Source organism: Mustela putorius, unplaced genomic scaffold (genome assembly GCF_011764305.1).
Source record: "Mustela putorius furo isolate JIRA1106 unplaced genomic scaffold, ASM1176430v1.1 tig00003913_pilon_pilon_pilon, whole genome shotgun sequence".
Lineage (NCBI taxonomy): Eukaryota > Metazoa > Chordata > Mammalia > Carnivora > Mustelidae > Mustela > Mustela putorius.
This window is the reverse complement of record NW_025422060.1, coordinates 6,193,857-6,203,484: the sequence shown is the minus strand read 5'-3', so window position 1 is coordinate 6,203,484 and position 9,628 is coordinate 6,193,857. Positions and strand designations below refer to the sequence as shown.

At 41.5% G+C, this 9,628-nt stretch overlaps 1 long non-coding RNA gene across 1 annotated transcript in view; it reads right to left on the bottom strand.

Annotated features, from left to right (window-relative positions):
- Positions 1-1,593: 1,593 nt before the first annotated feature.
- LOC123388847 overlaps positions 1,594-9,628 on the bottom strand; it is a 56,820-nt gene continuing 48,785 nt past the window's right edge. The window contains exon 2 of the long non-coding RNA XR_006603355.1: positions 1,594-2,516. This is a non-coding gene — a long non-coding RNA (uncharacterized LOC123388847). The remainder of the gene's footprint in view (positions 2,517-9,628) is intronic.

The following is a 9,628-nucleotide window of genomic DNA, read 5'->3' as shown; positions in this document are numbered from 1 at the left end:
AAATAAATCGCCAAGGAAATAACAGGGGAACACTAAAGGCGAGAAATTTGGGGGAACCCCCACAGGGCACTTGAACAGAAGAAAAGGGGTGACATAGAACCAGGAAAACAAGGAAGTTTGCCATGGAAGCTGAGAGAGGAAAGCCAATGAGGTCATTTATCACAATCATGCTTGCAATACTTAGGGTATTTGTTTTTATTTAAAAAATGACATGAAATGTAATTTTAATTTTATTTCTTCCATATTCGTTTGTGTGTAGGTTCAAGAGTTAACATCCCTGACAAATAATACCATGTGAAAAAAGGGATTTGAGGCTAGTTTCACATCTGCTTTCCTTTAACCTTTCTACACAGGAAAAACAGTCCTGATGATTTTGCCCAGTTTCTAAACTTGGAATTGTCTTACATGGAACTGAAAAGCCCTCACACACAATGACATTAATCTCATGGTGTCAAACTTTTGGAAACCTGGCACGGAATTTTCGTCTTAGATCTGAAATTTACTTAAGAAAGATCTACCATGAGTAAACAAATATGGGGAAATGTTCAACCTCATTTGCAATCCAAGATATAGAAATAACAACTACAGGAAGATGATAACCTTAATATTCTGGAATACTGCTGGTTTCTAGTGCTGGCTGCTTGGTTGTTACTCCTACTCTGAAACAGTGTTGGAGGTAGGACGATTGGGACAAACCTTATAAAAAAATAATTTGGCAATATATTTCAAGAGCCACCAATATATTTCAAGAGCCACACTGGCTCCGTATTTTTTGGAATTGAATTTAACACCTCTAAAACAAGAAAAAAAACTACCCTTGTAAGGGTTTTTGTATCACCTTTATTTACAAGATATTCACTGTCCCTGGAACTGTGACTAATTAGTTTAGTAGATTGTCTGAGGCAGAGCCTGAGATGGGGATTGCCATGCTGTGATTTAGTGAGAGCCCCTGCAGGACAAACTTACAAGGAGGGGAGGGACCCACACTGGGCTGAGGAAGAAGCAAGCTGAACCCATGGTTTCAGCTGAGGTCTAGTCTCAACTTGAACCCATGGGGAGCTATGGAGTATCAACAGTGCTCAGCGCTGACCCATCTTGAACAAGGCTCTGAATTTTGGCGCAAGGCTGGTCACTAGCTAAACATTGTCTCTGGGGAAAGGGCTTATCTTCCCTGTACTTCCACACAAGACAGGTCCTGTCAACTCTGGAGAAGAATTCAGCCCACAGAGCCTGAGGAAGGATGCATTAGCCAGGTAAAAGGTCTGGACACTGGCAAACACTCTCTGCTAACCAGGTTGGAGAACATAACCAACGTGTGGAACCTAGTTCAATTTATAAAGTCTAGTATTTACCAAGGGCAGATCTCCTGGACTCCAGTCAGGTTTTCTCAGCCTAACCCTACCCCTTTTCTTCTCAGAAAATCATGCCCTTTATCTGAAAATGGTTTCTTCCAATGGGAGCTACTAAGTTGTTTCTCTCATTCGTCCCATCCTTTGTCTCCACCCCACCTTCAGCCGTCACTCTGGTCATCGATGAATGGCTGAAGAAGTTGATGAAAATAAAAAGGAGACATTGGTAGGTGGGAGGCAGAAATGTGGCTTTTCCTAGTTCAGAAGCTGAGAATGTGTCTGTTTTATTTGTGAGTGCCAAGCTGGTGTATCACAATAGAATGGTGAGTCAGAAGCTTGTCCAGTCTCCTTGGGGAGCATCAGTCCTAATCTGGGTTTGGCTGCAGAGTGAGTTTCAATCCAAAAACATGTTCTCTCCTCACAACCCTTGGAGTGATGCAGGTAATGGAGAATCAGGCTGGCCTTTTGCATGTGGTCTTCTCAGCCTTAGTTTCTAATCCCGATCTTGTTGTCTATCTTCAAGGGAATTTTAAAGAGAAATTGGAAGGAATCTCAAAGCTATCAGGTCCGGCCCGTCTTCTGCCAAGTTCATTCAGAAGGCTTTTTAAATGGAAAAAAAAAAAAAGTATTGGCACATCTGAGAACGTTTCTGAGAGTTCTTTTAAACGGATGTCTGTTTACTAAAGACTTCCAGTTTAAACCTGATATTCTTATTTCTACACATACTTTAGAAATAAGTGATAAATATACAAATTCAAAATTAGTAAATGAAAAGCACTGAAGCCTTTCCACCTGAAGTCTCAAAAATATTCAAGAGACAAGGGGATCTAATGTAGTTACAGGAGTCTGCGATAAGAGAGACGTGTAGAAATTCAGGAAAGACCAAAATGGTCAAGTACTTATGTTTTTAGTTCAAATCTCTGTTTTACCACGGAACGTCTATGACCTTGGACAAAGTACTTTATCTTTCCAAGCCTCAGTTTCTTTAACTATATAATGGGGATGTAGTACTTTCTTTGGTATGGCAGGATCATGGTGGTGAGGGCTAGGGATGTGTATCCAACAGGCTCCTGAGTCCAGATTCCTAGTTTTCAATGTTGGCTTTACCACATATCACTTCTCTATGACCTTAGGCACATTAGCCTTTCTGTGCCTCCGCTTCCTTTCCTGAAAAATAAGCACAGTAAAGGTCTTTATCTGCAAGGGGGCAATTTAAGGATTAAACAAGTTAATATCACTGAAATAAGAATGAGTTAATATGACTGAAACATAAATATAACATAAGTATAAATACACAATACACAATAGAATATAATATATTTATTTATAGTATAATATAAAATATTTATTACAAATATGTTTATATATTTTATATATATTATATATATGATATATATTACATTATATATTTTATATACATATATTTATTATAAATATATATTTATATCTCACAAAATAATATATTGCTTATAAATATATATAAATAATATATAATATATACCAATATTTATATATAAAAATAAATATAAAATATAAATATAAAAATAAGTTAATATCACTGAAAGATGAATACTTGGCAGATAGCATTAAAACAGCATTGATGACTCTTTGTTAGCTATTATCATAATTTTTAAATTAAATAATATATATAAAGAAAATAAGCATTCCATAAATGCGATAGCAAGGATTTCATCTGAATATATTTTGTAGCAAGAGGTATATTCTGTATGAACACCAGCCAAGTTTTTCTGATTTGATAACATCATCATGGGCAAATGACTCACATCGCATAAGGTAATATTGATGTGTGAATATTGACAGATATCCCTAAGTTCATATCATTAACATGGCGTATCTTTCTTCATTTCTTTTTCAAAGAATATAAAATAGTCTCTTAGCATGATGTATCCTATTGATAACACTGAAAACAAAATAGCCACTAAGAAACAGGCTTTAACAAAGTCAGCCCTGCTCCCCAAGAACAACAAGGAAAGAAAGAAGGAAGGAGAGAGGGAGAGAAGAACTATGACAGTGAGCGAAGAGGACATAAAAGTAAAATAAAAACACTTCTGTAAACATACGATCATCGTGCAGCTCAGAAACTGAAGCCCAGATGCTGCCAGCTGATCTTAGAAATGACTCAACATGGAATCTGGGCTGCCCAGGGTGAAAAGTATTTAGAACAGCATCTCATTTCCAGGCCAATGACCATCTAAATTTCCTTTCAGTAATTTCAAGGCATAAAGTAAGGACTTGAAATCCATTTACAAAGATAATGTAGACACATTGAAATCAAGTGTTGAAATGTGTCTTCAAGGTAATGATAACAATACAGTTGTTTCTGCTCTAATGTGTTATGTGCTTCCTTATAAAAACTATGGTGTGGCAAATGATGTGCTAAGTAACTGAGTTTCTGAAGAAATAAGGTTGGAGCAGGCTACTAGAAACTATGCAACTAGAAACTATGTAACCGGAGCGATATAAAAACAAAAATTGGTTCTTGGAACAATAACCTCAGGAGCCTACTTAGGCAGCTCTCAGGGAGTCTAGAAAATGCCACATCAAAAAATCAGGGCAGTGTTGGGAACATTTCCATTAGAACAGAGTTTGCTGGGCAGCCACAGAGCAGGTGGGGGAGGCTTGGGGCTGCCAAAAGGGCCTCCCAAGTCTCAGCTACCCAAGATGACAGTGGGTCTTCATTTCTCCGGGGATGGGGCCCTGGAGACCAGCGATGTTTATTTTCTTAAAATTCCCATTTATAGTTTCCTAGTGCTGGTGTGGTAATCAAGCTGTTTTCTTGTTCCTTTCCTGCTGGAAGTGATGGTTCTATTGCTGCTCTAACAGTGCCCTTTACCCAGAGAAAGATCATGAACCCATGCCATTTCCTGGTACTGCGAACTTCATTTCCTATTGATCAATTGCATGCAAGTCAATTTGAATTGTAGCTTATCTAATGTGGCCAAAATGGCATTAAGAAATTTAATGCACTTTTGGAAAAATTGCAAAGCCATTGACTAAGAAGCATGTTGCTTTGGATGATCTGAAAGAGAGCTCTGGGCTCGATTCGAATTCAAATGGTGGGGACTTGGGAGGGAACTGAGAAAGAAACACAGACATGAGGCTGATGGAGGCAAGCTACTGCTTAGAAACACCTGACATGTTCCAGCAAATTCTAAATGCTTTTTGTGGATTAACCCACCTCATCCTCCCAGTAACATAAGGTAGGTTTTTTAAGACCTCACTTTTACAGAGGAGGAAACTGAGGCACGGAATTATTAAATGACTTGCCCGGCATCATGTAAGGGCTAAATTTAGGATTTGAGTCCAGGCCTTCCCCTCTGGAAGGATGCACAGCAAAAAAGCCTGCCTTAGCTGCTGCCTGGCCACATTTGGACCTGGGGCTTCAGCCTTCAGCCTTCGGGCTTGCAGTAAGCCCTGAATTAGGCAGACCAGGCTTCCCCTTGCACGGGCAGAGACAGGAATGAGGAGGGAGAAGCCACGAGGAAGTGTTTTGTTACCTGAAGCAGGAAGGAGAGGAGAGCATGCTGGACGGAACAGCACAGTTCCCAGGTCTAGCACACTGGGGTGCTGTCATCTGCCACTTCTCCTTCCTTACAGAGGCCAGCCCCAAAAGTCCTGAGCATTTCCTGCTTTCATAGCAGCCCTGGCTCCTGAAAGGAAGAGTGCGTAGCCTACTTTTGGTTTAAAAAAAAAAAAAAAAAAAGATCCTGGAAGGACAATTGGTTGGTTTCTCTAGAACATAAAGGGATTTTTCTGGGGTTTTTTGGGAATCCTGAAATCTATCATTTGCATTGTCCTGAGGTCCTTCTTTCCTGGAGAGGTGGGGCAGGGGGGAGCATGAAATGAATAAATGAACCAGAACAGGAAGCGGAACTGTGGACTAGGGAGAGCAGCAGTGCTGAGGGAGCTCAGCCCTGGGGCTGGAGCTGTGGGGCTTTGGGAGGGCCCCGGAAGAACAAGGAACTTTCGGGTTAGCATCCGGGCCTCTCAGCCCCAGAGACGTGATGAGGAGCCTGAAGGAGCAAAGTGCCCTGAGACACTTTGGACTTAATATCCGTGGGTCTCTGTTTGCCCTTTTTACCCCCAGCTTGTTTCCAGCTGTTTCCAACTTCAAAAGGATTAAAGGATTGTGGCTTGCTTCAGGAGTTGGAGAGTAGGAGGGTATTTATGGTTGATCCCAAGGCTTAGGAGCCAGAGGAGGAAAGAAACCTTGATCCCAAGAAACAGGTGGGTACAGTGGAAATCAAAGCAGTGGGACAAACCCAGGAATTCTTGTGGAAAAAAGAATTAATTGACTCAAGGCAAAGAAGCCTAGCGAACAGCCATCTGGAAGCTGAGCCCCCACAGCAACCCCCTTCCCGTTACACCCTAGAGAAGCCCTTCTCTAGGAACTACTCGCTAAGTACTGGGAGGGAGAGGTCTCTATTCCCATTCTCTAGGAAGTGGGGGAAGACCGAGGAGTCTGTCAAGGCTTCGCTCAGGGAAAAGAGACTCTGAAATCTCACCTTAGATTCTGGAGGGCATTTTCTGAAAAGAAATGTAGAGGTATTTATAAATAAAAAATAATGTAACAAAATAAAAAACATGCAGCTTTACCAGTTTCAGCTCAATATCGTTAAAGGATGAGGCAAATGAGAAAGACAGAGGCTGTAACAGGACAGACTGGAACTCAGATATATTGTATGTGATTCTTGAGTCAACAGGGTGGTGCCTGGCTGTGACCCAGAAAGTCTGAGCTTCTGGTGGTAAGGCCCAGGAATCTGCATTTTAAACAAAACTAGAAAACTTTAACATTCTTCTATAGGTTAATATTGGAGAACTACTGGTTTAGGTTTTATTATCTAGACATGTGGGTCCCTGGATGATAAATGAGAACAAGGATCCAATTATTTTCCAGAACTGTGAAGACTGAGCATTCACAAACAGGCCATAGTATTATAACTAAAACAAAACGAAATAAAACAAGAGCCCTCTTCACAAATGCAACGTCCCCAGCACACATAATCATTACTTTACTGCATGATAATTAGGCATAAATGTGAATCTGTGGACCATATTCTTTAAAACATTTCAACCCAGCATTTCTGCAGTCAGTAGGAGCAGGCATGAGCTCCACAGCTGAAGAACACCCGGGTTCTTCAGGTGTTCAGGCTCTGGGTAGTTAAGTGGGCTGTTTCCTATATTTGAGATACTAGAGAAATGGGAAGTCATAACTCATCTCTTCCTTTCCTGGATAGAAGGTGGAGCCAGCCATCTTGGCTTTCCTGTCCCACGCGAATGTCCTCTTACAGTCCTAGCCCCCTGATTCTCTCCCAGAACCTCATCACACTCATCATTGAGCTTCCCAGAGCCCTGGTTCTCCCTCCCCATGGCTTGTCTGGAGAGGGAAGTGTGGTGGGACACCATGATGGGCAGTACAGGAGTGAAGATATGTTCAGGACTAGCCAATGTTCAGACGCAATGTGGCCAAGGGGACCAAAATGAAATTCCAGCATTGTTTGTGGTAACTCTGAATGGCTGAGGTAATGTAGCTTGGCATGGAAACAAGGTTCTGGGGACAGACATGACTATACTCAACCGAGCCCAGTTCAGTTTCTTTGTGCTGTGGTAACTGGCAAGGCCCGGGAACTTCCTGGGACACTAGACATTGGGGCAGTATTTCCAGAGACGTTAGTAGGTTGTATGGGAGCATCCACAAGTCAGTCAGAATCTTTGCACTTAAGAGTAACCGTGCTCCATAAGAGCCTGATGGCGAAGCTTGGAGAAAAAATAATCAGAGCCCTTGTTTCTTCTCTAGCCAGTTGTCAAGTAGCATATGAAACCATGAGGGCATATGTTTAAAAAAGGCACATCTGTTTCTCCATGGGCGACCTTTGTTTTAGCGGGACTAAGTGGATGTGAGGATGTCATTTGAAACAGGTCCTTTGCAGGAGTTTATCCTCAGTCTGAAAAACCCACAGACACATCACATGAGTATGCTTAGCTCCTGTCAAGTGATACTCTATGGCTCTACAGGGGAAAGAAAGGCCTTCAAGCAGCTGTGGTTTCTAGCCAAGTCTAAGCAATTTGGCAAGTTTACCGGGGCAGACTGCTAGATCATTCTTCTGAAGGTTGTCCCAGAACTGTGAAGGCTTTGACTCCAAAGACCTTATCCAAGAAGTCCCCTGAAGTCCCACACCATGGTGAACTCTCCAGTTGTCTTGTTGGAGCAGATAAATGATCCTGTCAAGGCAAGACCCCATGGATGCAAGGGGAAGAGAACATTTTTAGTAGAAATTCAGTTATCACTTTACTCCTCTGCAAGAATGAAGGGGGGGAAATGTGTTAGTGCCAAAGAACCGAGTGTAATGGCTTCAGCTATGTGAACCTCTTTATACATCTTGGACCTTTTGAAGCTACGCTGTCCATGCCAAGATACACTTGGCCAATACAACCTGAGAAAACAAAGTTTTAAATAAAGCGTTCTGACATCTTTTTCTAATGACACATGCAATTTTGTAATATACCAAGCTTACGTCTTTCCTTCCAGCTTGGGAGAGTGCAACACCATATGTGTCTGGCCCCAAACCAGGAAGAAAGCTGGACTTGGCCTCACCCTTGGATTCTCTGTGGCAGCTGATCCAAGAGGCCTAGATGCAGAGAATCAATACATCGCCCTCTTAAGCTGAGAGGTTTGGGGGACCAGTTCCCGTTTCCGCGGTTCCTAAATTAGATAGGACTTAGGCTGGAAATGGGCGATGCTGTTGCAAAGTCATTCTGGACCCAAATGAAAGTGGGGTGAGTGATCCTTCGTGCTTCAGAAATGACTCAGGAAATCCAAAGTCACCTTTCTGTCGGGTGATCCCAGTAAGAGTTCCATTTTAGCAATGAGAGCCAAACTCAAGTTAATGTGATTTTCTACAGTTTAAACATTCTAATTAAATACCTGAATTTCTCTTTTTGGCAAAAAGAAAGCAGAACATTTATTTCAGTCATAGAAATGACCGTATCTTTGGCTTGTGTTAAAGACTGTTGGTCTCCCAAGCTCTGTTTGAAATTCACAACATGGGAATTTACAGAATTTTCATAAAAGCAATTGAAATTACAGCATCTCCATGAACTCCCAGGGTGTACTTCTATTAACAAAAGATGTTTTGCTTTACTCACACCTGCTCAGTTCTCTGTGGGGGCTCAAGCGATACACATTCCAATCAAGCAGCGTCAATAAAATCAAATAAAAATTAAGTTCCAAGGAATGGAATGGAGATAGGCAATATTACCACACAAAGTGCATTTGAAAAGGAGCTGAGCTATTGGAACTGGCTTTTTTTTAAGTAGAAAATCATTATAGAAAAATAAATTTTTCAACCATAAATCATACAGTGTTGACTGCATTAAATTCTCTGACAACTTTAACACATCTTCCTCCTGTTTCTGCATGGCACACATACACGTAGATACAGATGTATGGGGTATGGGGGGACGGGGGTCAGGAAAGGACGCAAGGATGGGGAAGGCTTGGAAGAGGTTGGAGGAAAGAATAAAAACTAACAAAATGGGGGGCGCCTGGGTGGCTCTGCCTTCGGCTCAGGTCATGATCCCAGGGTCCTGGGATCGAGCCCCACATCAGGCTCTCTGCTCTGCAGGGAGCCTGCTTCCTCCTCTCTCTCTGCCTGCCTCTCTGCCTACTTGTGATCTCTGTCAGATAAATAAAGAAAAAATCTTTAAAAAAAAAAAACTAACAAAATGGGAATTTTGTATTTGTCTTTGCATGTGACTGGAGAGAATTGAAGAAATTTCACAACATCTGCCTAAATTAATGTGTTTATGCTGATTAGATTATGGTCTTAAGAAAGGCAAACTCATGTTTTCTTTACTCTAAGTCTGTTAGATCCCACTTCCTTGAAGAGATCTTCTGTCTCCTGGGAAATGAGGTTGGAACCTAATTCCGTCTAATTGCCAACACACTTGTATTTGTAAACAGTATCAATATTTCTAAGGCTGTGGTGTTGGCAGTGTTCTGAGAGTCACAAAGTATTGAAAGAGCCCTCCTGTGCAGGATATGATAGTGATAGTCACCCTCCCCCAACACACACACCCCCACGGACCACTTGCATTACAAGTAAAAGGCACAATCCTTTGTCTTTAAAGAGATTACTCCTTTTGAGGAGGAGGAAAATGACAGGAAAATTTTATTTGCAGGAGGGAAGTTCTTGGGTATTTACTATTTTTTAGCTGCCTTCGAAGGAAGGAGGATCCTTAAAGGGGACCCTTTGCCG